Below are 27792 nucleotides of genomic sequence, written 5' to 3' on the forward strand. Positions count from 1 at the left end.
CTAACACTAATATGTGGCATACAGCATACAGTCAATGACATGTGTCTGATGAATATTTCTGTATCTATAAAATGGGAATATTATTTATCTTATCTTGCCCTAGGATCTGAGGATGACAAAAGATAGCATACATTAATGAAACTAAAAAATAAAGCTAGCCTGGGTGTGGTTGCTCATGCCTGTAATCCCAGCACTTTGGGAGGCCAAGGTGGACAGAACACCTGAGGTCAGGAACTCAAGACCAGCCTGACTAATATGGTGAAACCTGTTGAAACCCTGTCTCTACTAAAAATACAAAAAAAATAGCCAAATGTGGTGGCACACACCTGTAACCCCAGCTACTCAGGAGGCTGAGGCAGGAGAATCACTTGAACCCGGGAGGTGGAGGTTGGAGTAAGCCAAGATCATGCCACTGTACTCCAGTCTGGGCGATGAGAAAAACCACATCTCAAAAAATAAAAAAATAAATAAAGCTAATATATAGAAGAAAATTTATATTGTGTTAGAGAGAAAAACAAGAATTTCAGAAAAGAAAACAATGTTGATATGGTTTGAATTTGTGGCCCTGCTCATCTCATGTCAAATTGTAATTTCTAGTGTTAGAGGTGGGGCCTGATGTGAGGTGATTAGATCACAGGGGGCTGATTTCCCTCTTTGATGCTGTTCTTGTAGTAGGGTTCCTGTGAGATCTGGTTGTTTAAAAGTGTACGTCACCTTTCCTTTCTTTCTCTCTGTCTTCCTCCTGCTCTGGCCTGCTCTCACTTTGTCTTCTGCCATAAGTAAAAGCTCCCTGGGCCTCCTCAGAAGCAGATGCTGCCATGCTTCCTATACAGCCCATGGCACTGTGAACCAATTAAATCCTTTTTCTTTATAAATTACCCAGTCTCGGATATTTTTTATAGCAGGGTGAAACCAAACTAATAGAGAAAATTGGTACTGAGGAGTGGGACGTTGCCATAAAGACACCTGAAAATGTGTGGAAGTGACTTTGGAAATGGGTAATGGGCAGAGGCTGGAAGAGTGTGGAGAGCTCAGAAAACAAGATGAGGGAAAATTAGTAACTTCATAGAGACATATTAAATTGTTGTGACCAAAATGCTGACAGTAATATGGACAATGAAGTCAGATGGAAATGAGGAACTTATTGGGAACCAGAGCAAAGATCACTTCTGTTATGTGTTAGCAAAGAAACTGGTGGCATTGTGCCCCTGCCTAGAGATCCATGGAACTTTGAGTTGAGAATGATTACTTAGGATATCTAGAGGAAGAAATTTCTAAGGAAGAAAGTATTCAAGATGTTGCCTGGCTGCTTCTAGCATCCTATGTTCATATCTGTGAGCAAAGAAATGACCTGAAATGAATTATATTTAAAAGTAAAGCAGTAAAAGTTTGAAAACTTTGCAGTTATGTGGTAGAAAAGAAAAGTCCATTTTCAGGGAAGAAATTCAAGCACCCTGCAGAAATTTGCATAAGTAAAAAGGAGCCAAGTGCTGATAGCTAAAACAACGGAGAAAAGGCCTCAAAGGCATTTTAGAGACTTTCACTGCAGCCCCTGCCAGCACAGGCCCAAAGGTCTACATGTGGGGAAGGCCCAGGGCCTCACCACCCTGCACAACCTCAGGACACTGCTCCCTGCATCCTGGCTGCTCTATCTCCAGCCATGGCTCAAAGGAACCTGGGTACAGTTTGGGCCGCTGCTTCCATGTGGTGTTAAGCCTGCAGGTGCACAGAATGCAAGAGCTGAGGCATGGGTTTAGATTTCAGAGGATATATTGAAAAGCCTGGATGTCCAGGCAGAAGCCTGCCACAGGGGCAGAGCCCTCATGGAGAACCTCTACTGAGAGAGTGAGGAGAAGAAATGTGAGGTCAGACCCTCACATACACAGTCTCCACTGGGGCACTGCTTGGTGGAGCTGTGAGAAAAGGGCCACCATCATCCAGACCCTGGAATGACAGATCCACTAATACCCTGCACCTGGACAAGCCACAGGCACTCAACACCAGCCCTTGAGAGCAGTCATGGAAGCTGAACCCTTCCAAGCCACAGGGGTGTAGCTGCCCAAGGCCTTGGGAGCCCACCCCCTGCATCATTGTGTCCTGGATATGAGACAAGGAGTCAAGTAGGATTATTTGGAATGTTAAGATTTAATGACTGCCTTGCTGGGTTTCAAACTTGCAAAGCCCCATTATTTTGGCCATTTTCTCCCTTTTGGAATGGGAATATTTACCCAACGCCTATACCCTCATTGTATCTTGGGAGTAAGTAACTTGCTTTTGATCATATAGGCTCATAGGTGAAAGGGACCAGCCTTATCTCAGATGAGACTTTGGACTTTTGAGTTAATGCCAGAATAAGTTAAGACTTTGGAGGACTGCTGAGAAGGGATGACTGTATTTTGCAATGTGAGAAGTACATGAGATTTGGGAGGGGTCATGGGTGAATTTATATGGCTTTGCATCTCCACCCAAATCTCATGTTAAATTATAATCCCAAGTGTTGGTGGTGGAGTCTGGTACGAGGTGACTGGATCATGTGAGGCAGATTCCCCCTCTGGGGCTGTTCTCATGATACAGTTCTCATGAGATCTGGTTGTTTAAAAGTGCATGCCACCTCCCCGCTCTCTCTCTTCCTCCTGCTCCAGCAATGTGAAGATGCCTGCTCCTGCTTTGCCTCCTACCATAAGCCTCTCCAGAAGATGTTTCCATGCTTCCTGTACAGCCTACGGAACTGTGAACCAATTAAACCTTTTTTCTTTATAAATTATCCAGTCTCAGGTATTTTTTTTATAGCAGTGCCAGAATGGACTAATACAAATGTGTTGTATCAAATAGCCAGAGAAGGCTTTGTGAGAGAAATGAGACTTAAAACAAACTTGAAGTATAGCTGGTCTGTGAAGGACAGACAAACCAAAATAAGGAAGGATACTCTATACAGTGAAGAAAAATGACTGAAAGGTAAAAAAGCAAAAATAGGCATGATGCTAATGAAAAACAGTGAGAAATCACAATTTTCCCAGTGCTCCACAAATTCTTTTTCAGGAATCAAATCTACCTATAAATTAATCCGCTGATTTCTGGTACTATACTATTTTAAAGATTACTGAATCAGAATGTACTAATCTTTCATGCATCTGTTTATGTTAGGTTGCTGCTAGTCTACAGTTTCAGATTAAAATGTAATTCAGTTCCATTTATATAAGCATATAAATGCCAAAAAGACTGATTATATTACATATTAAAAGAAGAAAAATAATTCCATGCTAAAGAAAAAGAAGGGTGAGGGGAAAACATGATACACAAGTTCTATGGGAACACAACTACCTAAGTAAGCAATGCTACAATGCAATTATTCATGGCCTCAGTGATATTTTTTAACTTTCCTTAAAAAGATCCCTATCTGAGCACTTTAAATAGTGATTAACTATCATAAAAATAATTCTGGTTCAACATTATAGTTGTGGAAGCAAAAACTTTAATCAATCTTGGCCTTCAAAACTGTCACGCTTAAGAATCATTCTGTTTACAGAAACAGTAGAAAAATAAGCCACAGTTTTTAAACCAAACACATATAATCATTGCCTTTTTGCTTGTGGCTGTGGTTGCTGTTTCTAGAGCTGTACCTGTGTGGAACTGGGCTTATGTATTTGCAAGTCTGTCCAGTGCTCAGAAACCAATCTTCAAGACCTGCACCATCTTCATACACTCTTGAAAACACTCTGAACCTTCATGACTTAACAAGAAGTTTCACAATGGAAAAACAAGAAGGAATTTTAACTTAAAGTCCCAGTTACTCTTGCAGAAAGCCTGGGTAACACATAAGACAAACAGGGTTTTGTTCCACAGGAAGAGAGGAACACAAAACAAAGTTGGAATCATAACAGCAACCTGCGTTCCTCACATTTTAAAAATTATTCTCTATTGCAAGGTGGCTCATGCCTATAATCCTAGCACTTTGGGGGCCAAGGTAGACGGACAGCTTGAGCTCAAAAGTTTGAGACCAACTTGAGTAACATAGTGAAACACCACCTCTACAAAAAATTTTTAATAATTAGCCAGGCATGGTGGTACATGCCTGTAATCCCAGCTACTCAGGAGGGTGAGGTAGAAGGACTGCTTGAGACCAGGAGATGGAGGCTGCAGTGAGCCATAATTGTGCCACTGCACTCCATCCTGGATGACAAAGTGAGAACCTGTCCCCCTCCCTCAAAAAAAATTATCTATTGGCCTCAATCTCTTCTTCTGTAAAGTGGAAATGATAATTATAGAACCAGCACTTTATTGGGTTGCTGTATTAAGTGATGTAATTCATGAAAAATGTTTTGCAGAGTGCCTAATACATACTGAGAAACTCAAAAAATGTTGGTTATTTTGAGTCGTATTATTATTACGATTAATGAGATAACATACACATAAGTGTCTAGAATAGTACCTGGGCAGTATAGGTTCTCAAAACGCAGTAGTTATTGTTTATTGTTTTTATGATACCAAAATAATTCAGGGGAACAAAGTATTGAAATGTAGCAAGTTTCAAAGCCTGAATTCATATTTGTGTCTGCCTAACTCCAAAGATCTTACCACAAGATGGCACTGCCACTACAGTATCCCACCCTCAGCCATGTTTCTTGAAAAATTGTGAAGACATGCAGACATCATCAAGAACAAATCACTGAATCCAATAGCATACTTTTGTATTTAAAAAATTAACAAGTGCTTGCTTTGGGGGCATATATACTAAAACTGGAACAATACAGAGAAGATTAGCATGAAAAATAAGAATTTTCAAAAATTAAGTTAATTGGATTATTTAATTTATACAATAAAGTTCACTTGTGAGTTTTGACAAACATATACACTGTTGTAACCACCATACAATCAAGATAAAGAACATTTCCCATAGCACAAAGTTTCCTCACATACTTTTGAATCAAAAGCCTGCACCCATTCCACTGATCCTCCTTCTCACCCTAAAGATTAGTTTTGTCTGGGTTCTTTTGTTTGGCATAATGATAATGTTTTCGGTATTTATCCTTTTTCTTTCTTTTTTTTTTTTTGTTTGTTTGAAACGGAGTCTCTCTGTTGCCCAGGCTGGAGTGCAGTGGCGCAATCTCAGGCCACTGCAACCTCCACCTCCCAGGTTCAAGTGATTCTCCTGCCTCAGCCTCCTGCATAGCTGGGTTACAGGTACATGTCGCCACAATCCAGGTAATTTTTGTATTTTTAGTAGAGATGGGAGTTAACCATGCAGACCAGGATGGTCTCGAACTCCTGACCTCAAGTGATCTGCCTGCCTTGGCCTCCCAAAGTGCTGGGATTACAGGCATGAGCCACAGCACTCGGCCAGATTTAACAGTGTTTTAATGTGTACAAATAAATAGCTCTGTTTCGTTGCTGAGTACTAGTCTATTATATGGTGTGATAGGCTGCTTCTGAAATGGCCTACCTCCTGGTATTAATGTCATTCATAATCCCCTCCCTTTAGTGTAGGCTGTACCTAGATATTTGCCTCTAAAAAATAAAATACAGCAAAGGTGATGGGATGTCACTTCTGAGTTAGGTTAGTAAGACTGAGATTTCCATACTACTCTGAAGCCCCCAGTTCAACAGCTCACACGAAAGAAATCCTGCCAGCAACCACCAGTGATCTCAAAGGTAGATCCTTCATTAGTTAAGCCTTAAGATGACATATTGATTTCAATCCATAAAATACCATTTGTGCCCCTTTTCTGACCCATATGGACAGTGAGGTAAGAAGTTTTTTTTTTTTTTTTTGAGACAGTCTCGCACTGTCACCTGGACTGGAGTGCAGTGGCACAATCTCAGCTCACTGCAACCTCTGCCTCCCGGGTTCAAGTGATTCTCCTGCCTCAGTCTCCTGAGTAGCTGGGATTACAGGCGCCCACCACCATGTCCAGCTAACTTGTTGTATTTTTAGCAGAGATGGGGTTTCACCATGTTGGCCAGGCTGGGCTTGAACTGAACTCATGATTCGCCTGCCTTGGACTCTCAAAGTGCTGGGATTACAGGCGTGAGCCATTGTGCTACCTAGTTGTTTTTTAAAGACAGTAAATTTTGTACAATTCATTGCACAGCAACAAATAACTAATATATATGAATATAGTACAATTGCTTATCCATTCACCAGTGGATGAACATATGGAATGTTTCTGTTTTTCCCTATTATAAATAAAGCTGCTATAAACTTTATTGTATGAACTCTTTCTGTGATCATTAAATATTTCTCAAGTAAACAACTTCTAAAAACTGCCAAAGTGTTTTCCAAGATGATTGTTCCCATTTGTATCTTACCAATGTTTCAGTTACTCTGTATCACTGATGACAACTGAAATTTAAAGTCTTTTTAATTTCAGCCACTCTAACAGATATAAAGTGGTTTCTTACTGTGGTTTCAATTTGAATTCCCTAATGATTAATAGTAACTAATGTTGTTGAGTATCTTTTCATGTGCTTATTGGCTATTTACATATCGTCTATGACATGCTGAATAGAAGGCCGGAGGTGGTGGCTCACTCCTGTAATCCCACCATTTTGTGAGGGAGAGGCAAGCAGATCACAAGATCAGGAGTTCGAGATCAGTCTGGCCAACATGGTGAAACCCTGTAAAATACAAAAATTAGCTGGGCGGGGTAGCAGCCACCTGTAGTCCTAGCTACTCGGGAGGCTGAAGCAGGAGAATTGCCTGAACTGGGAAAGAGGTGGTTGCAGTAAGCCAAGATGGTGCCACTGCACTCTAGCCTGGGCCACAGAGTGAAACTCCATCTCAAAAAGCAAACAAACAAAAAAACAAAAAGAATGCTGAATAGTGTTGAGTGGCCCTAGCAATGCTCTTGATCTTAGGAAGGAAATACTTAATATTTAGTTTTTCATTATCAACTATATTAGCTGTAGGTTCTTCAGCAATGTTCTGTATCAAGTTGACAATACTCCCTTCTATTCCTACTTTATTGCTAGTTCTTTTTTTTTTTTAAACATAAAATGGGTGTTGAATATTGTCAAATGCTTTTTCTCATTTACTATACTAATATGGGGAAGTACCGTGATGGATTATAAGCTGTTAAACAAGCCTACATGGCCTAATTGGCTATGATGTATATTATAAACATATGCGTATATTTTATTATATTCTACTAAATTCAGTTTGTTAACTATTTTCTAAGGATTTCTCCCTCCATAGTTATAAGAAATATTTTATATTACGGTGATGTTGGCCTCATAAAATAAATGAGGCAATGTTTCATCTTTCTATTTTTGTGAAGGACTGGTAATAATTCTTCCTTAAATATTACAAAGAATTCACCAGTAAAGCCATCTAGGGTTTCAGGTTTTCTTTGTGGGAAGGTTTTGTTTTTTATTGTGTTTTTTTGAGACAGAGTCTTACTCTCTTGCCCAGGCTACAGCACAGTGGCACAATCTCAGCTCACTGCAACCTCCGCCTTGTAGGTTTAAGCGATTCTCCTGCCTCAGCCTCCTGAAAAGCTGGGACTACAGGCATGTGCCACCACACCCAGCTAATTTTTGTATTTTTAGTAGAGATGGGGTTTAGCCCTGTTGGTCAGGCTGGTCTTGATCTCCTGACCTCAGGTGATCTGCCCACCAAATAGGCCATGTGGGCTTGTTTAACAGCTTATAATCCATCACGGTACTTCCCCATATTAGTATAATAAACAAGAAAAAGTATTTAAATCTCAGCCTCCCGAAGTGCTGGGATTACATGCGTGAGACACCATGCCCAGCCATTTATGTGGGAAGGTTCTGATTGCCAATTTGATTTATATATTTGATATACAGCTATTCAAATTTTTTTCTTCTGAAAGTGGTAACTTGCACCTTAATTTTTCTAACCTTTTAAGAGTTTCATATACATTTACCAGCATAAGTTTGTTCTCAGTATCACTTTATAGTCCATGTAACGTCTATAGGCACTTCGATCGTTCCCAATATGAGTAACTTGTGTTTTCTCTTTTGTTCTTGTTTCCACAGTAGCAAAACAATAATCAGTTTTATTAATCTTTTTAAAAAACAGCTTTAAGCTTTGTTCATTTTCTCTTCATTTTCTACTTATCTATTTTCCACTTAACTGTTTTCTGCTCTTACACGTATTATGCTTCTGTACTTACTTTGGGTTTGATCTGCTCGGTTTTTGTTTTGTTTTGTTTTTGAGATGGAGTCTCATTTTGTTACTCAGGCTGGAGTCCAGTGACGTGATTCTCAGCTCAATGCAGCCTCTGCCTCCCAGGTTCAAGTGATTCTCCTGCCTCAGCCTCCAGAGTAGCTGGGACTACAGGTGCACACCACCATACCTGGCTAAGTTTTGTATTTTTAGTAGAGAGGGGGTTTCACCATGTTGGCCAGGCTGGTTTTGAACTCCTGAATTGAAGTGTTCCACCCACCTCAGTCTCCCAAAGTGCTGGGATTATAGGTGTGAACAACTGCACCCAGCCATCATCCTTCTTAAAAGGTTTTAACAGCTTCATTAAGATATGTTTGATGTAAAATAAACTGCTCATATTTAAAATCTAAAATTTAATAACTTTTAACAATGGATTCAACAATGAAACCACCAACATAATCAATGTTATGAATTTATCCATCACCCTCAACGATTTCCTTGTGCCCCTTGGTAATTCCACCATAGTATCCCCAACTTCTTCCCTAGAGAACCACTGATTTTATTTCTATGACTGTGCATTAGTTTGAATATTCTACAATTTTATATAAATGGAAATGCAGAATGTATTCTGGCTTTTTTCACTCAAAATAAACTGTCTGAGATTCTTTCATATCATTGCAGGTAACAATACCATACTCCTTTTATTACTAAGTATACCACTATATGCATATACAACAATTTGGTTTTTGTACATTTAGGGTTGTTTCCTGTTAGAGGCTATTATAAAGAAAGTTGCTATAAACAATAATGTACATGTATTTGGTGGACATATGCCTCCATTTCTCTTTAGAATATACTTAGAAGAGAAATGCCCAGTTTATTTTTAATTTTGTAAGAAACTACCAAACTGTTTTACAAAGTGGTTTCCATTGCAAGTCTTCGAGTTCACCAATATTTTCTTCAATGTCATATCTGTTGTTAATCTTATTGGTAGCTTTTCATCTCAGACATAATAGTCTTCATCTCCGGTTGTTCAATTGAGTCATTTTCACATTTCCAAAGCCTTATTTCAAATCTTCCCTCTCCTTTTTTGAATGCAGGTAATACAGTTATAATAACTGTTCTAATGTCATTATCTGCTCATTCTAACATCTATGCTAGATCTGGGTTGGTTATGATTTATCAGTTTCTCTCTTCATTATGAGCCAGGTTTTCCTACATCTTTGCATGCCTGGTAATTTTTTATTGGATGCCTGACATTGTTAATTTTATCTTGTTAATTGCTGGATACTTTTGTATTACTACAAATATTGCTGAGCTTAATTCTGGGATGCAGTTAAGTTACTTAGACACAGTTCAACCCTTTTGTGTTTTGCTTTTAAGATTTGTTAGTCAGCATCGCCTGAGCAGTACTCTCCACTACTGAGGAAAGATCCTTCTGAGTAGTATAACCAAAACTATATGAATTATGAGGTTTTCCACTCTAACTGGTAGAAACAGATACTATTCCCAATCTTGCTCCCACTAAACCTTTTGGGTGGTTTTTAGTTCTAATAGGAATGATAGCAAATCTGACTCCTGTTATTCCATACTGGTTGGAAATGAAAGTGAGGACTTTTCTTACTTCTTAGATGGAAGCTTTAGTCATTGCATTTGTAATTAAGCATCTGAACTGTAAGTTTCCCTCTCAGTACCAATTTCTCAGTATCAAACAAATGCTGATATGCCATGTGTATTAGTCCATTTTCCCACTGCTGGTAAAGATATACCCGAGACTGGGCAATTTACAAAAGAAAGAGGTTTAATAAACTTACAGTTCCACATGGCTGGGGAGGCCCTATAATCATAGTTGAAGGAAAAGAGGAGCAAGTCACATCTTACATGAATGGCAGCAAGCAAAGAGAGAGAGGTTGTGCAGGGAAACTCCTTCTTACAAAACCACCAGATCTCATGAGATTTATTCACTATTATGAGAAAAGCACAAGAAAGACACACCCCCATGACTCAATTACCTCCTGCTAGGTTCCTCCTATAACACGTGGGAATTCAAGATGAGATTTGGGTAGGGACACAGCCAAACCATATCATTCTGCCTCTGGCCCCTCCCAAATCTCGTCCTCACATTTCCAAGTCAATTATGCCTTCCCAATAGTCACTCGAAGTCGTAACTCATTTCAGCATTAACTCAGAAGTCCACAGTCCAAAGCTTCATCTGAGACAAAGCAAGTCCCTTCTGCCTATGAGTCTGTAAAATCGAAAGCAAGTTAGTCACTTCATAGATACAATAGGGGTATAGGCATTGGATAAATACACCCATTACAAATGTGACAAATTGGCCAAAATGAAGGGCTAAAGGCTCCATGAAAGTCCAAATTCCAGAAGGGCAGTCAAATCTTTTTTTTTTTTTTTTTTTTTTGAGACCGAGTCTTGCTCCATCACCAGGTGCCAGGCTGGAGTGCAGTGGTGTAATCTCGGCTCGCTACAACCTCCACCCCCCGGTTCAAGCAATTCTCCTGCCTCAGCCTCCCAAGGAGCTCGGACTACATGTGTGTGCCACCACGCCCAGCTAATTTTTGTATTTTTAGTAAAGACGGGGGTTTCCCCATGTTGGACAGGATGGTCTCGATCTCTTGACCTTGTGATCCACCACCTCGGCCTCCCAAAGTGCTGGGATTAGAGGCGTGAGCCACTGCGCTTGGCCGGCAGTCAAATCTTAAAGCTCCCAAATGATCTCCTTTGACTCCATGTCTCACATTTAGGTCACGCTGAAGCAAGAGGTGGGCTCCTATAGCCTTGGGCAGCTCTGCCCCTGTGGCTTTGCAGGGTATTGCCCCCTCCTGGCTGCTTTCAAGGGCTGGCACTGAGTGTCTGTGGCTTTTCCAGGTTCACGGTGCAAGCTGTCAGTGGATCTACCATTCTGGGGTCTGGAGGACAGTGGCTCTCTTCTCACATCTCCACTAGGCAGTGTCTAAATAGGGACTCTGTGTGGGGGCTCCAACACCACACTTCCCTCTGCACAGCCCTAGCAGAGGTTCTCCATGAGGGCCCCACCCCCACAGCAAACTTCTGTCTGGGCATCCAGGCACTTCTATACATCTTCTGAAATCTAGGCGGAGGTTCCCAAACCTTAATTCTTGACTTCTGTGCACTTGCGGGCTCAACACCACGTGGAAGCTGCCAAGGCTTGAAGCTTGTACCCTGTAAGCCACGGCCTGAGCTCTACGTTGACTCCTTTCAGCCACAGCTATAGCAGCTAGGATGCAAGTCACCAAGTCCTTAGGCTGCACACAGCACAGGGACCCTGGGTCCAGCCCATGAAACCACTTTTTCCTTCTAGGCTTCTGAGTCTGTGATAAGAGGGCCTGCCGTGAAGACCTCTGACACACGCTAGAGATAATTTCCCCCATTGTCTTAGGGATTAACATTTGGCTCCTTGTTAGGCCGGGTGTGGCGGCTCATGCCTGTAATCCCAGCACTTTGGGAGGCCGAGGCAGGTGGATCACCTGAGGTCAGGAGTTCAAGACCAGCCTGACCAACATGAAGAAACCTGGTCTCTACTAAAAATACAAAAATTAGCTGGGCGTGGTGGCGCATGCCTGTAATCCCAGCTACTTGGAAGGCTGAGGCAGGAGAATTACTTGAACATGGGAGGCAGAGGTTGCAGTGAGGCAAGATCGCACCATTGCACTCCAGCCTGGGCAACAAGAGTGAAACTCCATCTCAAAAAAAAAAACACACACACATTTGGCTCCTTGTTACTTATGCAAATTTTTGCAATTGGCTTAAATTCTCAAAAAATAGGATTTTCTTTTCCATCACATCGTTGCACTGCAAATTTTCTGAACGTTTATGTTCTGCTTCCCTTATAAAACTGATTGTCTTTAACAGCATCCAAGTCACCTCTTGAATGCTTTGCTGCTAAGAAATTTCTTATTTCTTAGAAAATAGTAGAAATACCCTAAATCATCTTCTCAAGTTCAAAGTTCTACAAATCTCTAGGGCAGGGGCAAAATGCCACCAGTCTCTTTGCTAAAACATAACAAGAGTCACCTTTGCTCCAGTTCCCAACAAGTTCTTCATCTCCATCTGAGACTACCTAAGCCTCAACTTTATTGTTCATATTTCTATCAGGATTTTGGGCAAAGCCATTCAACAAGTCTCTAGGAGGTTCCAAACTTTCCCACATTTTTCTGTCTTCTTCTAAGCCCTCCAAACTGTTCCAGTCTCTCCCTGTTCCAAATTTTAGGTATCTTTTCAACAGCACCCCACTCTTGGTACCAATTTACTATATTAGTTCACTTTGACACTGCTGATAAAGACATACCTGAGACTGGGTAATTTATACAGAAAAAAGGGTTTAATGAACTTACAGTTCCACATGGTTGAGGAGGCCTCACAATCACAAGATAGAGCAAGTCACATCTTACATAAATGAAGGCAGGCAAAGAGATAGAGCTTGTGCAGGGAAACTCCTCCTTATAAAACCATTAGATCTCATGAGACATCACAAAAACAGCGTGGGAAAGACCCATCCCCATAACACAATTACCTCCCACCAGGTCCCTCCCACAATATGTGGGAATTCAAGATGAGATTTGGGAGGGGACATAGCCAAACCATATCATCATGTTTCATCACAATTCAGTTCAAAATATTTTTTACTTTCCCTTGTGATTTGACCTATGCTTTATTTAGGAATATGTTATTTAACTTTCAAGTATATAGGGATATTCCAAATTCCTGTGATTTCTAACTTAATTCCACTGTTGTCAGAGCATATGCCACATAATTTAAAAATTTTTAAATTTGTTTTGTGACTGAGCATATGTTCTACCTTAATAAATGATCAACTGCCCAAGTAAAGAACATGTCTTTTGCTGTTCTAATGAGGAGTATTATACATGTTTTAAGCAAGTCAAATTGGTTTCTATACCATTCAGATTTTTTTGTCTGTTGTTCTGAACCTTATTATGAGAGAAGAGTGTTATCATCTCCAATTGTGAATTTGTCAATTTCTTATTTCAGTTCTGTCAGTTTGGATTTGTCCACTTCTCACTTCAGTTTTTGCTTTTAAATATTTCAAACTCTGTTATTAGATATGTACACTGTTGGGCTACTTATATCTTCTTGATGAATTGACACTTTCATCATTATGAAATGTCCCCATTTGTCCTTTGTAATATTCTTTGTCCAGAGTCTATGCTCGCCTCATATTAACACAGATCCTTCAGGTTATGATTACAATTTTCATATATATTTTTCAGTTCTTTTCATTTTTTAAATTCAATTTCTATGCTTTACAAAGTAGGTTTCTTGTATATATCATACCAATGGGTTTCCTTCTCTTATTCAGTCTAACAATCTCTACCTTTTAATTAGAACATGAGATCAGTTATATGTATTATAATTACTTATGTCATCTTATTTCTTTTCTATTGGTCTTATCTGTTTATTTCATTTGTCATATTTTTCTGTCTTCATTTGGGTTTTTTGAGTATTTTTAAGTACTATTTCATCTTAACACTGGGCTTAATAACCATTATCTGTATTCATTGTTTCAGTGATTGCTGTAACATTTACAACATAATTTTTTTTAAAAGATGAAGTCTCACTCTGTTGCCCAGGCTGGAATGCAGTGGTATGAGCTCAACTCACTGCAACCTCTGCCTCCCATGTTCAACTGATTCTTGTGCCTCAGCTTCTCAAGTAGCTGAAATTACAGGCATGTGCTACAACACCCAGATAATTTTTGTATTCTTAGTAGAAATGGGGTTTTGCAATATTGGCCAGGTTTGTCTCTAACTCCTGACCTCAAGTGATTTCCCCCACTTGGCCTCCCCAAATGCTGGGATTAGAGGAGTGAGCCATCATGCCTGGCCTAATTTTTGTATTTTTAGTAGAGACAGGGTTTCACCATATTGGCCAGGATGGTGCATGCCACTGTGCCCAGCTACTCAGGTGACTGAGGCAGAAGAATCACTTGAACCTGGAAGTAGAGGCTGCAGTGAGCCAAGATCATGCCACTGTACTCCAACCTGGGTGACAGAGTGAGGATCCATCTCAAAAAATAAATAAAATAAAATATAGAATGTATCTTTGTTTCTGACGCTGGCTGCTTTTAAGACTTTCCTACTACTGATTTTTAACAATTTGATTATGATGTGCCTTGATGTTGTTTCCTTTGAGTTACTCCTGCTTGTTGTTATGAAACTTCTTAGATTTGTGAGTTTATAGTTCTTATCAAATTTGGCTAGCATTGGATCTCTCTCTCTCTCTTTCTTTTTAGATGGAGCAGCCTCCACCTCCCAAGTTCAAGTGAGTCTCCTGCCTCAGCCTCCTGAGTAGCTGGGATTACAGGCAAGCACTACCACACACAGCTAATTTTTGTATTTTTAGTAGAGACGGGGTTTCACTATGTTGGTGAGGCTGGTCTCAAACTCCTGACCTCATGATCCACCCGCCTCAGCCTCCCAAAGTGCTGGGATTACAGGCATGAGCCACCACGCCTGGTCCAGGCTATTCTTTATTTAAAATTTCCCACTTTCCACTCTCTCCATTTTAGGGGCTCTCATCAGACATACACTGTACCATTTTGTATTTGCCTAGAAGTCATTCAAGACAACATCCTTCCCTCTCCAGTCTCCAGCCCCTAGTATTTTTGCTGTGTATGCTTAAGTTTGCATTGTTTTTACTGCTATGTCTTCATATTCATTGACCTTTTCTTCAATAGTTAAACTGTTAAATCCATCAGAGTAAATTACTGATATCACATAACATAATGTATCTACATTTTGTTAATATCGTAACGAAGTGAACCAGTATTTTCCAAATGGCCAATGGATTTTAATATAACAGAACACTAAAATTTCGTTGACGTGGTTTCAGATTTTACATTGCAATAAACCTTTAAGAAACCACCATTTGCCAAGTTTCAGTGTACTATCAGTTAAGAATATCCATAATTCTCTAGCTATTAAAATATTCCTCCCTTTACCAACTATATATCTGTTTGAGGTGGCATTTTCTTTATAAACTTCAACAGAAGTAACATACTGCAACAGAATAAATGGAGAAGCAGATATAAGAACCCAGCTTTTATATGAACAGATACTGAAGAGTTTGCAATGTACATAAAACAATATTGGGAGAGAGATCCAAGATGGCCGACTAGCAGCAGCTCAGGACTGCAGCTCCCAGAGAAAGCGCAGAGAGTGAGTGGACACCACACTCCCAGACGAATTTTTGTCGCCCATGGACCAGGAGATTCCCAGGGGAGGAGCCCCACAGGTCGCCAGTGCGACTCTTTTGGCCGGTGCAGCTGTTTTGTCGGCGCTCCGGCACGGCGGTTCTCGGTGCAGAGTATACAGGACTGGGTGCCCTTTTGGTTGGCGTTTGGAGCTCCAGGAAGGCAGAGTTGCCCATTCAGCTGATTGAAAAGGGGACTGAAACAGGGAGCCAGACCAGGAGATTCCCGGGCAAAAAAGTGCCACGAATCTCAACGCCACTGTTTCAGCCGGCGCAGTGGGTTGCCACGAGGGAAATTACACAGATTCCGGCACCCTTTCAACAGGCGACTAGAACACCTGGGAGAGAATCAACCGTTCAACTAAAAAAAAAGGCTCTGAGACAGGGAGCCAGGTGATCAGGCTTAGCTGGTCCCACCCCCACAAAAAAACAGCAATTGGAAACGCTGAGGATTGAGTTTCATAGCAAGCACAGTTGAACCCGGGAAGGTCCAGCTCTGTGGGGGAGGGGCGCCCACCAAAGGAAAATTAAGAAAAAACTTCATCACCAACAAGCTGGATGTCCACTCAGAGACCTAATCTGAAAGTCAGCAATTACAAAGACAACAGGTGGATAAATCCACAAAGATGGTAAGAAACCAGCGCGAAAAGGCTGAAAACACCCGAAATCAGAATGCCTCTCCTCCTGCAGGGGATTGCAGCTCCTCATCAGCAAGGTAACAAGGCCTGATGGAGAATGAGTGTGATGAATTGACAGAATCAGGCTTCAGAAGGTGGATAATAAGAAACTTCTGTGAGCTAAAAGAACATGTTCTAACCCAATGCAAAGAAACTAAGAACCTTGAAAAAAGGTTTGACGAAATGCTAATGAGAATAGACAATTTAGAGAGGAATATAAATGAATTAATGGAGCTGAAAAACACAATATGAGAACTTCACGAAGTATGCGCAAGTTTTAACAGTCGAATTGATCAAGCAGAAGAAAGGATATAGAGGTTGAAGACCAACTCAATGAAATAAAACGAGAAGACAAGATTAGAGAAAAAAGGGTAAAAAGGAATGAGCAAAGTCTCCAAGAAATATGGGACTATGTGAAAAGACCTAATCTACATTTGATAGGTGTACCTGAATGTGACGAAGAGAATGAATCCAAGCTGGAAAATATTCTTCAGGATATTATCCAGGAAAACTTTCCCAACCTAGCAAGCAGGACAATACTCAACTCCAGGTAATACAGAGAACACCACAAAGATATTCCTCAAGAAGAGCAACCCCAAGGCATATAATTGTTAGATTCACCAGGGTTGAAATGAAGGAGAAAATACTAAGGGCAGCCAGAGAGAAAGGTCAGGTTACCCACAAAGGGAAGCCTATCAGACTCACAGCAGATCTCTCAGCAGAAACCCTACATGCCAGAAGAGAGTGGAGGCCAATATTCAACATCCTTAAAGAGAAGAATTTTCAACCCAGAATTGCATATCCAGCCAAACTAAGCTTCATAAGTGAAGGAAAAATAAAATTTTTTGTGAACAAGCAAGTACTCAGAGATTTCATCATCACCAGGCCTGCTTTACAAGAGCTTCTGAAAGAAGCACTACACATAGAAAGGACCAACCAGTATCAGCCATTCCAAAAACACACCAAAAGGTAAAGAGCATCACCATAATGAAGAATCTACATCAATTAATGGGCAAAACAGTCAGCTAGCATTAAATGGCAGTATTAAACTCACATATATCAATATTAATCCTAAATTTAAATGGACTAAATGCCCCAATCAAAAGACACAGACAGGCTAATTGGATACAAAGCCAAAACCCATCGGTATGCTGCATCCAGACCCATCTCACATGCAAGGATACACAAAGACTCAAAACAAAGGGATGGAGGAAGATGTACCAACCAACTGGAGAGAGAGAGAGAAAAAAAAAGCAGCAGTTGCAATTCTCGTCTCTGATAAAATAGACTTTAAAGCGACAAAGACCAAAAGAGACAAAGAAGGACATTGCATAATGGTAAAAGGATCAATGCAACAAGAAGAGCTAATGATCCTAAATATATATGCACCGAAGACAGGAGCACCCAGATACATAAGGCAAGTTCTTAATGACTTACAAAGAGACTTAGACTCTCATATAATAATAGTGGGAGACTTCAACACCACATTGTCAATAATAGACAGATCAATGAGATAGAAAATTAACAAGGATATCCAGGACTTGAACTCAGACCTGGAACAAGTAAGCTTAATAAACATTTACAGAACTCTTCACCCGAAATCCACAAAACATACATTTTTCTCAGTATCACATCACACCTATTCTAAAAGTGACCACATAATTGGAAGTAAATCACTCCTCAGCAATTTCATAGCATTTCACAGGTTTAAATGAAATATTGGTTGGCTGCTTCTTTGTTATTTTTCTCCCTTATTCCTACCTGTCTCCATTGTTAAGCACAATCATTGGCATAAAAGAGGTTTTTAATGCCTATTTTTAGACTGCATTCTAGCCTGGGCAATAAAGCAAGATTCTCGTTCTCTCCCTCTCTTTCTTTCTTCTTTTCTTTTTCTCTCCTTTTTTCCCTTTGAAAAAAAAATTAAATTAAATTAAATTTGTTAATTTAATTTTAACTTAATAAACCCCAAAATTCTGTTCCTTAGTCACAGTAGCCATTATTTCAAACAACTAGACACATGTGTCTAAGGTCTACCATATTGGGCAGTGCAGCTAAAGAGCATTCCCATAGTTGAAGAAAGTCCTACTGAAATTAAACGTTGTTGTGCTAGAGACTGTGGTTCCATATGTGTTGCTTTTAGTTATAATTCATAACTAAAATGTAGGTATCTTTTTCTATTTTCCAAAGCAATAAATTCCCACATAGAGTTAGGAAACATGAATAGTAGTTTGTTTTCTCAACCACAAACAGCTAATTGGAGATGTTACCTTATATTAATCTCCTAAGCTTGTTGCGTTTCACCTTCATTGGAAATGTGAAAATAGGTGATTGCTAATCTCACAGGAATATTGAAAGAGACAACCAGAACCTTCAAATACCTTATAATGATGAAATTTATTATTACCATTATGGTTAATAAAGGTGCCATGTTTTTAAATCCATTTTAAGAAGACACATCGGCTTAGCTTTGCTTTTTTATCATTTTCAGACAGATATGCTGTTTTTGGAGTCCCAGTTATTTTTCTGCAGTCCTTAATCATGTTTACAGCATCTAAGAAATGGTATGGGCCTTGTACATTTATTATTTAAGTAAGTACATACAAATTAATATTTAGATTAAGGGTAAGGGCCAAAGAGTGTTAAAAGTTAAGATGTGAATAGAAATCCTGGAGTGGACACATAAGGTTAAATTAATCTTGAAGAGGCTCTGATCTTATTAATGATTTGTATTCATTTCTCAAATCACTAGCTGTAATTTTTTTAAAAAAGCACAGACAGGAATGCTCACTTTTATCCATGTAGGTAACTGGCAATGCAGCTAGCCAGTTATCTACAAAATACTGGAATAGTCTGTCCTTGATCCAAAACATTTGTAAACTACTAGACTCTGGAAAATTGGCCTAAAGGCAGCTATTAGCCAAAACTACAATCAGGTACTTTGAAAGGCTGGCTCTTTTTCTTCTTTTCCACTCATTCATCTGACATACACCATCTGTCAGATCATGCTGGGTTGCTTCTGTCAACGTTCTGCACATTTTGAAAGAGATAGAGGTTTTGAAAGTTTTTATTTCTCATGAATTTCCCCATGAAAATTTAGAGAGTTTCTTAAAAAAAAAAAAAAAAAAAAAAAAACAATATCACTTTCTCATTACTTTTTTTTGTTTTGAAAAATTATTTTTCATTAAAAGTCTTATTTATGTTTACGTAATGGGTTCATTACTGTCATTAAGAAATAATATTTCTTCTGGGGTCTCAGTACTAATTATACCATGTGTACAACAAAGTCTTTTTCCTCTGGTAGGAAGGAATTCAGTAGTATTCTAGTCCTGCCTATGAGGTTGAGGAATTGTTCAGCGTACTCAATCATGTACAGATTATTTTTCAACCAAAGATTTGCAGAAAACATCATTCAGATACTTGAAATGTTTCTCTATGTAGTAATCTTCCTCCTAGTACTGAACCCTATACATTCCAATCTTCTCAGTCTCAGGGATCTCATAGCTCTTTAACTCTGCAAAACTGTTGGGCTCTGCTTACATTCCCTTTTCATGAACTGCTATACATAAATTTTCTCCATGCAGAAATCAGGGGCATCTACAGGGCTCACCTTGGTTGTTTCCCATTTCTCATTAATCATAGGCCTATGCTTCCTAATGCCTACAAACAGGTGTTTCATATATTTTGTCCAGGTTTCAGGTGCTTACAGCAGAAACAGAGGTACTGTATCAGTTATTCCTTCAAGGACAAAAGCAGAAATTCTGGTAATTTTCTACGATTCATTACTGTCAAGAAAAATTTCAATGTTTTCTCAGATTTAAAGAGTTTCAGATAGTTTGTAAGTGCTTATTCCCCCATATTTTGAACATATTAATTCAATTTTACATGAAAATGTGTATCTTTACATTGGAAACTAGGGTGGTTTACATTCATGTGGCTCTATGTTAACACAAACCAAGTTATGTAATCATTTCATCTAACAATTTATCTTATAGATTAATATGGATATTGCAAATGTTGCTCTGAGTACAATTCTTTGCTTTATGTTTTTAACAGCAATCTTTCTCTAGAATTCTCCAGTGCATAGTGACAAGAAAGCTAAAAAAAGAAAAAAGGTCTACCTCAAACCTAAGTCAGCAGTAATTCTAAGTGGATATTTGCCTGCCCAGGAGAGAAATAATTAGCAAAATTTCATTCAGTTTAGTTGGCTACACTCCAATAAACTGAAAACACTTTACACATATTCTGTCTGCTGTTTAAATGCCTGAAAAATCATTTCTTCAGAGTCTCAAATTTTATCAATACATTATCTACAGAATTTACTACCTTTTTTCAAGGTCATTTGGAAGGAATTTATTACTTAAATTTATAGTATTAAACCTTCATAAATTCTAGAGGGCAACTAAACATGGGGGAGAGGGGACTCTGCTCCTATAAAACAAGTGGCTATTAATATAGTCCAGTTATTTCCATTTAGAGAAAAAACTGTAGGGAAAGTTGGATACTGTGGCTCTACTAACCATTTCCAATCAGAATGTAGCACATTATTACAATCTTACAATCACTAAGATGAAAAGCATAATCCCTATTATATGACTAAATCACTATTACTGAGCCAAATTACAGGCCCTCTATGGGCCTCTGGACTTCAAATTTCACATTATTTAAAACAGAAAAAAAATGACTAAATGTATTTCATATTAATACTGCCTGTTACCACTTTGTAAAATTTAAAATACCAACATTAAAAAGAGTAAAATAGGGCCAGGCGCAGTGGCTTACGCCTGTAATCCCAGCACTTTGGAAGGCCAAGGCAGGTGGATCACCTGAGGTCAGGAGTTCGAGACGAACCGGGCCAACATGGTGAAACCTGTCTCTACTAAAAATACAAAAAATTAGCTGGGCATGGTGGCGGGCACCTGCAATCCCAGCTACATGGGAGACTGAGACAGGAGAATCGCTTGAACCTGGGAGGTAGAGGCTAAAGTGGGCTGAGATGGTGCCATTGTACTCCAGCCTGAGTGACAAGAATAAAACTCTGTCTCAAAAAAAAAAGAGAGAGACCTAGCCATCACCTCGGAGTAGATACAATAAAAAAATCAAACCTGTTACCCAGAAGAAACAAAATGTGCAATGAATGGTATTACATCATTTGGATTTTTCTCAAGCACAATTATCAAAAGCGAATTTCTTCCCTTTGTTCTATTAACATGTTTTGTAATGTTAGAAATCATCTACTGCCTCCATTCATTTCTTTATTTTAAACATTATAAGTCATTACCCCCTAGAATACTTACTGTTTATGAAAGTTATTTCTTTGAGCAAAATCAAATTAAGATTCTGTATTGGAAGAGGCAATTCAGACTCTATGGCTGGAAAGGATCCATCCAAACAGATGTTTAAAGTCACTCTGGGGAAGTGCCGAAGACAGCTAACTAGCTGTAGCCAGGAGGAACATCTGCTGCCACCAAGAGACTGGGACATCAGGAAGACTGGGGCATTCTAAGCATATCTTTGGAGGGAAGGCATTCACAGAGTGGATGAAGGGAGGACACAGATGCTGGACCAAAGGGGTAGGAAGCTGGGGATGCTGCACAGGGCTAGCATGCACAGGGATTCATTCTTGCCCTCAACAACTCCAAAGGAAGGGAAATGAAGTCAGTTGACTAAACTCACCTTATACCACAATCACACCCCCAAGGGCATCAAAGAAGATAAAAGCAAGCAAATAAGCAAATAAAAAAACACATACATCCAAATAACAACAACTTCAAAGACTGAATGCTCAGCTCATACAAATAAGAAAGAACCAGTGTAAGAACTCTGCCAATTTAAAAAGCCACAGTGTCTTCTCACCTCCAAACAACCACACTAGTTCCCCTGCAATAGGTCTTAACCAGGCTGAAATGACTAAAATGACGGAAATAGAATTCAGAATATGGATACGAATGAAGATCATCAAGATTCAGGAGAAAGTTGAAACCCAATAAAGAATTCTAAGGAATATAATAAAATGATTTGGGAGACAAAAAGTGAAGTGGCCATTGTAAGAAAGAACCAAAGTGATCTCTGATAGAGGTGAGAAACTCTAAGAATTTCAGAACACAATCTAAATATTAACATCAGAATTAGCCAACTGGAGAAAACAATCCCAAAGCTCAAACACTGGTTCCCCAAAATAACTAAGACTAAAATTAAACAGATTCAAATAAGAACAAACAAAACCTCTTTAAAAATTTGGCATTACATTAAGAGACTACATCTACATCAATTGGTGTCCCTGAAAAAGAAGGAGTGAAAGCATGCAACTTGGAAAGCATATTTTAGGTTATCATTCATGAAAAATTTTCCAACCTCACTAGACATGCCAACATTCACATTTAAGAAACGCAGAGAACTGACCGGGCATGGTGGCTCATGCCTGTAATCCAAGCACTCTGGAGGCCAAGGTGGGTGGATCACCTGAGGTCAGAAGTTCAAGACCAGCCTGACTCATCTTTATTTAAAAAAAAAAAAAAAGAAAGAAATGCAGAGAATGCCTCTGAGATACTACATAAGACAACTCTGCCCAAGATACATAGTCATCAGATTCTTAAAGGTTGAAATAAAAGACAAAATGTTAAAGGAAGCTGGAGAAAAGGGACAGGTAACCTAAAAAGGAAACCCCATCAGACTAACAATGTACCTTTCAGCAGAAAATCTATAAGCCAGAAGAGATTGGGGGTTTATATTCAACGTTCTTAAAGAAAAGAAATTCCAACCAAGAGCTTCACATCTTTCCAGATTACGCTTCATAAATGAAAGAGATATAAGATCTTTTTCAGTGAGCAAATGGCAGGAATTCGTCATCACAAGACCTGCCTTATAGACACTCCTTAAGGGATATTATGGAAAGAAAAGACCATTACTAGACACCACAAAAACTCACTTAAATACACAGCCCATTAGCACTACAAAACAATTGCACAATCAAGTCTGCATAATAACCAGGTAACAATCCAATGACTGAATCAAATTCACACCTATCAATATAAACTTTGAATGTAAACAGGCTAAAAGCCCCAATTAAAAGGCACAGAGTTGCAAGTCGGATACAGAAGCAAGACCCAACTGTATGCTGTCACAAAGAGAACCACCACACAAGCAATGACACTCATAGGCTAAACGTAAAGGGACAGAGAAAAATCTACCAAGCCCTGAGAAAATAGAACAAAGCAAGAGCTGCTATTCTAACTTCAAACAAAACACATTTTGAACCAAGAAGATAAAAATAAAAAAGAAAGAAAGAAATTGAGGCATAAAAAAATATACAAAAGATTGAGTCCAGGAATTAGTTCCTTGAATGAATATAACTGATAGACTACTAAGTAGACTTAAAAAAGAGAGACAGAGAGTCTGAGAGAGACAGAGAGAGAGAGAGAGAGAGAGAGAGAGAGAGAGGGAGAGAGGGAGAGAGCACGCACACATGCACTCCAAACACACACAATAAAAAATGACAAAGGGGACATTACTACCAAACCCACAGAAATACAAAATACCCTCAGAGACTATTATGAACACCTCTAAACACAAACTAGAAAACACAGAAGAAATGAATAAATTCCTGGAAACACACAATCTCTCAAGATTGGACCAGGAAGATACTGAATCCCTGAAAAGACCAATAATAAAGTGAAATTGAACGAATAATAAAAAGCCTACCAACCAGATAATGCCCAGGACCAGATGCATAGGAGGAACTGGTATCATTCCTACTGAAACTATTCCAAATACTTGAAGAAGAGAGACTCCTCCCTAACTCATTTTTTGAAGCCAGCATCATCCTGACACCAAGACCTGGCAGAGACACAACAAAAATTGAAAGCTTCAGGCCAACATCACTGATGAACATGCATGCAAAAATCCTCAACAAAATACTAGCAAACCAAACCCAGCAGCACATCCAAAACCTAATCCTTCACAATCAAGTGGGCTTTATCCCTGGGATGCAAGGTTGGTTTAATATACACAAATCAATTAATGTGATTTAACACATAAACAGAACTATAAACAAAAACCACATGATCATCTCAGCAGACACAGAAAAGACTTTCAGTAAAATTCAACATCATTCATGTTAAAAACCCTCAACAGGCCAGGTGCAGTGGCTCATGCCTGTAATCCCAGCACTTTTGGGATGCCGAGGTGGGTGGATCACTTGAGGTCAGGAGTTCAAGACCAGCTTGGCCAATATGGTGAAACCCCATCTCCACTAAAAATACAAAATTTAGCTGGGCGTGGTGGCCCACGTCTGTAATCCCAGCTACTCAGGAGGCTGAGGCATAAGAATCACTTGAACCTGGGAGGTAGAGGCTGCAGTGAGCCAAGATTGTGCCACTGCACTCCAGCCTAAGTGACAAAGTGAGACTCCGTATTAAAAACAAAAACCAGGGAGGGATAACATGGGGAGAAATGCCAGATACAGATGATGGGGAGGAAGGCAGCAAACCACACTGCCATGTGTGTACCTATGCAACAATCTTACATGTTCTTCACATATACCCCAAAACCTAAAACGCAATAAAAAAAAATAAAAATAGAATAATTAAAAAAAAAAAAAAAAACCTTCAACAAACTAAGCATTGAAGAAACATACTTCAAAATATTAAGAGCCATCTATGACAAACCCATAGCCAACATCATAGTGAATGAGCAAAAGTTAGAATCATTCCCCTTGAAACCAGAATAAGAAAAGGATGCCCTCTCTTACCACTCTATTCAACACAGCTCTGGAAGTCCTAGACAGAGCAATCAGGCAAGAGAAAGAAATAAAAGGAATCCAAATAGGAAGAGAGGAAGTCAAACTATCTCTTTTTGCAGATGATATGACATTATACCTAGGAAACCCGTAGTCTCTGTCCAAACACTGCTAGCTGTGATAAACAACTCCAGCAACGTTTCAGGATACAAAATAAACGTACAAAAATCAGTAGCATTTTTATATACCTATAATGTCCAAGCTGAGAGTCAATTCAAGAACATAATCCCATTTACAGCAGCCATGAAGAAAATGAAATATCTAGGAATACAGCTAACTAGGGAGGTGAAAGACCTCTACAATGAGAATTACAAAAGACTGCACGAAGATATCAGACACTACACAAAGAAATTAAAATACATTTCATGCTCATTGATAGCATCAGTATTATGAAAATGGCCATACTACCCAAAGCAATTTACAGATTCAATGCTATTCCTATCACACTACCAAGGACATTCTTCACTCAATTAGAAAAAACTATTTTATAATTCATATGGAACCACAAATGAGCCTGAATAGCCAAGACAATTCTAAGCAAAAAGAATCTAAGCAGAAAGCTGGAGGCACCACATTACCCGACTTCAAACTATACTACAAGACTGCAATAACCATAACAGTATGTTACTGGTATAAAAACAGACACACAGATACATGGAATGGAGAGCCCAGAAATAATGCCGCACATCTACAACCAACCAATCTTCGACAAAGCTGTCAAAAACAAACAATGGGGAAAGGACTCTCTATTCAATAAATGGTGTTGGGGTAGCTGGTTAGTCACATGTAGAAGACTGAAACTGGACCCCTTCCTTACAGCATATACAAAAATCAACTTAAGATGGATTAAAGACTCAAATGTAACACCTAAAACTATAAAAACCATAGAAGACAACCTAGAAGATACCATTCTGAACACAGATCCTGGCAAAGATTTCATGGCAAAGATGCTAAAAGCAATTGCAAGAAAAACAAATATTGACAAATGAGACCTAATTAAACTAAAGAGCTTCTGCACAGCAAAAGAAACTATCAACGAAGTAATCATACAATCTACAGAATGGGAGAAAACATTTGCAACTACAGAATAGGAGAAGATATTTGCATCTAACAAAGGTCTAATATCCAGAATCTATAAGAAACTTAACCAAATTAATGAGCAAAAAATAACCTCATTAAAAAGTGGGGAAAGGACATGATCAGACACTTTTGGAAAGAAGCCATATATATATGGCCAAAAAAGCATACAAAAAATGCTCAATATCACTAATTATCAGAGAAATGCAAGTCAAAACCACAATGAGATACTATCTCATACTAGTCAGAATGGCTATTATTAAAAACAAAAAATAATAGATGCTGTCAAGGTTGCTAAGAAAGGGGAATGCTTATACACTGTTGGTAGGAATGTAAATTAGCTTAGCCTTTGTGGAAAGCAGTTTCAAAGAACTTAAGAAAGAATTACCATTCTACCCCACAATCCCATTATTGGGTATATAGGCAAAGAAATATTAGTCATTACACTATAAAGATACATGCGCTCATATGTTCATTGCAACACTATTCACAATAGTTAAGACATGGAATTAAACTAAATACCTATCAAAGGTAGGCTGGATGAAGAAAATGTGGTAAATTTACACCATGGAATCCTACACAGCCATAAAAAAGAATGAGATCATGTCCTCTGCAATAATATGGATGGAGCTGGAGGATATTATCCTAAATGAACTAACACAGAAACAAAAACCAAATATCACATGTTCTCACTTGCAAGTGGGAGCTAAACACTGAGTACACATGGACACAAAGAAAGTAACAACTGACATGGGGGCCTACTTGACAGTGGAGGGTGGGAAGAGGGTGAAGATTAAACTACCTATCAGGTACAACACTTATTACCTGGGTGAAATAATCTGCACACCATACCCCAGTGACATACAATTTACCTATATAAAACAAACCTGCTCATGTACCCTAGAGAACCTAAAATAAATAAATCTCATTAGTGCAAACATTCATTAAACATCAATAAAAATTTTTAAATAAAAAATAAAAGCACTTTGGGATAAGGCTACCCAAGAACAAGAAATGACTTAATGGCAAAGACTATAAGACAATGCCCACTGCCTTTCCCTATGTACTATTCTGATATCACTAACTGAAAGATGTAACTCCTGTATAACTTGCTACTTACAGACATACGTTTACATTTAAAATGCTTTAACATAACACCTACAATTATAAGAAGAAACATAAATATGTGAGTATTTTGAGGTTCTGAACAAAGGATTCCAGGAAGCTTAGCTCAGGAGAACTGTTTGAGCCTACGAGTTTGAGGCTGTAGTGGGCCATGACTGTACCACTGCATTCTAGCCTAAGCAACAGAGTAAAACTGTTTCTAAATTTTTTTTTTTTTTTACTTTAAGCACATTTAAAAATGTGACATTAGATCCAGCAATCCTACTTCTGAGTCTATAGCCAAAGTAATTAAAATGTGTTGAAGAGATGTCTGCACTTCTATGTTCATTGCAGGAGTATTCACAATAGCCAAGATATAGGAACAATCTATGTGCCTGTCAACAGGTGAAAGGATAGAAAAATGTGGTATATAAACACAATGGAATAATATTCAGCCTTAAGAAAAAGAACAAACTTCTGTTATTTGCAGCAATATGGATGAGTCGAGAACATTCTGCTAAGTGAAATAAGCCAGGCACAGAAAAACAAGTATCACATGATCTCACTTACATATGGAATCTAAACATCTGAACCCACAGAAGTAGAGGGTAGAATGGCAGTTAACAGAGGCAGGGGCATACAGTGAGCTCTGCAGATAAAGGGAAAGTACTAATCAAAGGGTCTCTTTGATCAGTTAGTCAGGAGGAAAATATTATGGTGATCTAATGTACAGTAGGTTGAATACAGTTAAGAAATAATGCATCACT

The 27792-nt window shown here is 38.9% G+C and overlaps 1 protein-coding gene across 1 annotated transcript in view; it reads right to left on the reverse strand.

The window, feature by feature from the left end:
* Window positions 1-27792, reverse strand: part of FAF1 (Fas associated factor 1) — a 535243-nt gene that overhangs the window by 330353 nt on the left and 177098 nt on the right. The gene's annotated exons all lie outside the window — the stretch shown is intronic.

This window comes from Aotus nancymaae, unplaced genomic scaffold (assembly GCF_030222135.1).
Source record: "Aotus nancymaae isolate 86718 unplaced genomic scaffold, 86718_ANA_hifiasm-v0.15.2.pri h1tg000007l, whole genome shotgun sequence".
In the NCBI taxonomy this organism is placed as follows: domain Eukaryota; kingdom Metazoa; phylum Chordata; class Mammalia; order Primates; family Aotidae; genus Aotus; species Aotus nancymaae.